The sequence below is a fragment of the Pseudophryne corroboree genome, chromosome 1 (genome assembly GCF_028390025.1).
Source record: "Pseudophryne corroboree isolate aPseCor3 chromosome 1, aPseCor3.hap2, whole genome shotgun sequence".
In the NCBI taxonomy this organism is placed as follows: domain Eukaryota; kingdom Metazoa; phylum Chordata; class Amphibia; order Anura; family Myobatrachidae; genus Pseudophryne; species Pseudophryne corroboree.
Window position 1 is genome coordinate 992958558 of NC_086444.1, and position 5477 is coordinate 992964034.

At 47.1% G+C, this 5477-nt stretch overlaps 1 pseudogene; it reads right to left on the reverse strand.

The window, feature by feature from the left end:
• Positions 1-406: 406 nt before the first annotated feature.
• Positions 407-525, reverse strand: LOC134952205 (5S ribosomal RNA; annotated as a pseudogene).
• Positions 526-5477: the final 4952 nt, after the last annotated feature.

Below are 5477 nucleotides of genomic sequence, written 5' to 3' on the forward strand. Positions count from 1 at the left end.
AGGCTTAACTTTTATTAATTCTTCACATAAAATAAAATTGGCATCCAAACACTGCAAAGCTTTAAAAACAGAATATGTTCCGATCCATCAACATGTGAGGTGATACCAGATAGGAAAGTAGATACAGTTAATGCTACTTCCGTCTGCCGTGGATCAGTACAAAGCAAATTTGTATTAATAAGACCCAATTAGTGTGAGGGTAGTCCCACTCACTGGGATCACGATGCTAATAGTGCAAATTACGCGAGATTTGATACAGGTATATCACAAGTGTCCACAATGTTTATTATTCATTGTTTATTGTAGCATATATAGGATAGGTAGAGATGCCCTTTAGTTCAGAAGTAAGTAAGAAAGAGTGGTGATCCTGCTGTTAGTGTTTTTGTCAGAATGGTTTATCTGTGCCTTCCTACTCCACTGGGTATTCCCTGGCGGTCTCCCTTCCAGGTACTGACCCAGCCCACCACCATTTGGCTTCCAAGATCAGATGAAACTGGGCATGTGCATTGGGGTATGGTAGTAGGAAAAAATGGCCAATAGTTCAGACACACTAATGAAAGTGCACCGGAGTATTATATGAATAAGCCCATATATCGAATGGAATTCAGGAAGAAACCAGTGGGGAAGGACCAAAAAGAGCAAAGAAGGGTGGCGAAGGGAATGAAAAAGAGGGGGGTGGGGGGAAGGAAGTGAGAGAGAAAGAAAAAAGTAAAAAAGTATGTGGATCTGCTGTCCACGTAAGACAGAGGTGTGTAATCCTTTGTCTCACAACAGAGGTTCGCATCCCTGAATCATGAATGAGAGTCCACTGAATAAGTATAGAGAGAAAGCGGTACAGCATATATGTTAGTATTAGTCTTGAAACAGCATACTACCTAGGTAATTATTGCTGTGTATCTAAAAAGAGGGGATTACTCCCAGCACTTACTCTAAACAACAATATGGAAAATAAGAATAGTGTAATTATAATAAAATAGTTTTGTCACAACTGAGGGCCTGAGCTGACGGGAGGCAGCCTCAGTTGTAGGGGCTGAGATGTACCGGAACCTGGGAGGTTGTATCAGACCCCTGGACATGTAAGTAACATGAATAATAACTGCCCGAAGGCGTGACCACGACAACTTGGATAAAAGTCAATGATGTTTATTATGACAACTCCGCAACACAGCAGCAGTAAAAGAAAACGTAAAAGTCAGCAAATAATAAATACAGTTCCTGGGTACTACAGGATGGCAGGAGCCACAGGGCACTGGTAGTGTGAGATAGTTCTTATGATCTTCTAGATGGAAAGTCCTTACCAGGCCCGACTGTAGCAATGGAGATAACCCAGGATTGTGCCAGCTGGTGTTCCAGGAAAAGCTGGGTTGCTGAAGGTAAAACAGCTGCTGTGGATACTGGCTGGAACCAGACTGTTGTTAGCACGGAGTGGATACTGGCTGGAACCAGTTAAATAATAAATGAACTTGGGAGCGATGAAATATGAACTGAAATGTAGAACTTGAGAGCGGAGAAATAATAATACCGGTGGAGAGTGGTAAAGTGTAGAAAGGACACCGGCCCTTTAAGGGAAGCTGTACTCTGCTGGAAGCTGAGCTGGAAGCAGGTAATGTTGTAGCTGGAAACAGATGAATCCACAATGGATTGGAGAGTCAGGCTACACCGCAGGTGGAATGCTGGTGCGGGTCTCTATGGTGGAAGTCTTGAGACAGGAGCTGGAACCTGGAAGACAATCACAGGAGAGAGACAAACAGGAACTAGGTTTGACAACCAAAGCACTGACGCCTTCCTTGCTCAGGCACAGTGTATTTATACCTGCAGCAAGGAAGGGATTGGCTAGGCAATTATGCAGATTATCAATACTGAGAACAGATTGGTGGAAATGATCAGCTGACAGAATCCAAGATGGCTGCGCCCATGCAGACACTTGGAGGGAAGTTTGGTTTGTAATCCATGTGGTAATGAAAACAGTAATGGCGGCGCCGGCCACCGGAGACAGGAGGCGCCAGGCTGACAGATGCACATCCAACCACGCGGACACAGCGGAGGCCGCGGCTGACGTAATCGCCACTCAGACACTCTGCATGCAGAAGTTCAGGGACGGCGGCGGAGGCCGCGGGAGACGCCATGCCAGGTGTAATATGGCGTTTACTGTGACAGCGTCCCAGAGTGACAGGAGAGGATACAGGAATGTACACATCAGGATAACAGATGGGATCCGGTCCTGGAGCGCTGAGCCAGCCTTAGGAGGCATCTGATGGGTAAGAAATGGCGTCCAGATACCCGGATCGTGACAGCACCCCCCCCCCTTTAGGAGTGGCCCCAGGACACTTCTTTGGCTTTTGAGGAAACTTGGAATGGAATCTCCGGACCAAGGCAGGAGCATGGACATCAGAAGCATTGGTCCACGACCGTTCCTCAGGACCATAACCCTTCCAGTCAATAAGATATTGTAGTTGACCGTAACGGTGACGTGAGTCCAGGATCTTGGCCACTTCATACTCAACGCCTCGTTGAGTTTGGACTTTCGGAGTTGGAGGAAGTGAGGAATGAAACCGATTCAAGATCAGCGGTTTCAACAGGGAAACATGGAATGTCCTGGGTATTTTTAAGAAGGGAGGCAACTGGAGTCTGTAAGCAACAGGATTGATGACTTGTTCAATCTTGAAAGGACCGATATAGCGAGGTGCAAACTTCATACTGGGAACTCTTAACCTCAAATTCTTCGTGGATAACCATACCCGATCACCCACCTTGAGAGCAGGAACTGCTCGACGCTTCTTATCCGCAAACTTCTTGTACCTGAACGATGCCTTGAGCAGAGCTGATCGTACGCTCTTCCAGATATTGGCAAACTGATGCAAGGTGATATCCACTGCGGGAACAGAAGTTGCTGGAAGCGGTTGGAACTCAGGGACTTTAGGGTGGAATCCAAAGTTAGTGAAGAATGGTGTTGAAGCAGATGAAGAATGATACTGGTTGTTATGACAGAACTCGGCCCAGGGAAGTAATTGAACCCAGTCATCTTGAGAGGAGGACACATAGATGCGGAGGAAGGCCTCCAAGTCCTGATTCACCCTCTCGGTTTGACCATTGGTCTGAGGATGGTAAGCCGTGGAAAACTTTAGCTTGACTTGGAGGACTTGACATAAACTTCGCCAGAATTTGGCTGTGAATTGAACTCCTCGATCTGAGATAATTTCTTCAGGAAGACCGTGGAGTCGGAAGATCTCTTGTATGAATACTTGAGCCAACTTGGAAGCTGACGGAAGACCGGTGAGAGGAATGAAGTGTGCCATCTTGGTGAACCGGTCAACTACCACCCAGATGGTATTGAACTTGTTGCACATGGGTAAGTCTGTAATGAAATCCATCGACAAGTGGGTCCATGGTCGACGGGGAACGGATAGTGGAACCAGTTGCCCCGCAGGCGACTGGCGGGATACTTTATGTTGGGCACACTTTGGGCAAGATGCAATAAACTCCAAGACGTCTTTTTTCAGAGTTGGCCACCAATAGGACCTAGAGATAAACTCCAGGGTTTTTTGGATACCTGTATGTCCGGCAAAACGGGAAGCATGGGCCCAATGCATGAGCTTCTTCCTTAGCATCGGCTTCACAAAACTTTTCCCTGATGGGGGCGTAGAGTCCATCCCTACCGTGGAGAATGCCAACGGATTTATAATAGGATGCTTGTCTGAAGACTCTGACTCATTTTCTTGCTCCCATGAGCGGGAAAGGGCATCGGCCTTGCGATTCTGAGAGCCCGGACAGAACTGGAGTTTAAAGTCGAACCTGGAAAAGAAAAGTGCCCATCTGGCCTGACGAGGGTTGAGACATTGTGCGCCCTTCAGGTATAAAAGGTTCTTGTGGTCTGTAAGTATGGTGATTAAATGAGAAGCTCCCTCCAACAGATACCTCCACTCTTCTAGAGCGAGCTTGATGGCTAGCAACTCCTGGTCGCCAATGGCATAGTTGCGCTCAGCTGGGGAGAACTTCCGGGAGAAGAAACTGCAAGGATGTAAATGGCCATCTTTAGCCCTCTGAGATAACACCGCTCCTACTCCAACGGAGGAGGCATCCACCTCTAGGATGAAAGGAGAGTCGATGTCAGGCTGTTTCAGGACAGGCGCAGAGATGAACCTCTGTTTTAAAAGATGAAAAGCTTGCATGGCTTCTTCAGACCACTTGGACGGGTTAGCACCCTTCTTGGTGAAAGCAGTAATAGGCGCCACAATGGTGGAAAAGTCTCGTATAAACTTTCGGTAATAATTGGCGAACCCTAAGAACCTCTGGACCCCTTTGAGGGTTAAGGGTACCGGCCAATTCTGAATTGCTTGTAGTTTCTCAGGATCCATCTCTAGTCCGGGACCGGACACAATGTACCCTAGAAACGGAATGGACTTGACTTCAAAGACGCATTTTTCTAATTTGCAATAGAGATGATTGACACGGAGACGGGACAGAACCTCTTTAACCCAAAAACGATGTTCCTCTAAATCGTTGGCAAAAATGAGGATATCGTCTAGATAGACCACGACATGACGGTATAGAATGTCTCTGAAGATCTCATTGACAAAATGCTGGAAGACAGCTGGAGCATTGCTCAATCCGAAGGGCATGACGAGGTACTCATAATGTCCGTCACGGGTGTTAAAGGCGGTCTTCCACTCGTCACCCTCACGGATCCGGATGAGATTGTATGCACCTCGCAAGTCCAGCTTTGTAAAGATGGTAGCTCCGCTAACTCTGTCAAAGAGCTCAGTAATCAGGGGTAAAGGATAACGGTTCTTGATGGTAATGTCGTTCAAACCTCTGTAGTCGATGCACGGCCGCAGACCACCATCTTTCTTTTTTACAAAAAAGAAGCCTGCGCCGGCTGGGGAAGAAGAAGGTCGAATGAACCCCTTTGCTAGGTTCTCTTTAATGTATTCCTCCATAGAATGCGTCTCAGGCAGAGACAACGGATAAGTTCGGCCTCGAGGTGGAACCTTCCCTGGAACGAGATCAATCGGGCAGTCCCATTCTCTATGAGGAGGAAGGATATCAGCAGAAGCTTTACTGAACACATCCGTGAAATCTTGATATGGAGGAGGTGGAACATCAGACGACCTGGGGGAGGAAGAACAGACAGGCAATACTTTAAACAAACATGTCTCTGCACAGGAGGAACCCCATGCCAGGATTTGCGTAGTCGTCCAATCAATTGTAGGATTGTGAAGACGGAGCCATGGAAGGCCCAGGACCACAGGATGTGTGGCTCTTGGAATCACTAAAAGTGAAATAAGTTCGGAATGAAGAACTCCCACTCTCAGACGAACTGGTAGAGTCCTTAGAGCAATAACAGTATCAAAAATTTTACTGCCATCCACGGCAGTTAAGGAAAAGGAGGAAGGAAGTCTCTCGGTGGGTAGGGACCACCGTTTAACATAGGCTTCAGTAATAAAGTTCCCAGCTGCTCCGGAATCAAGGAGAGCAAT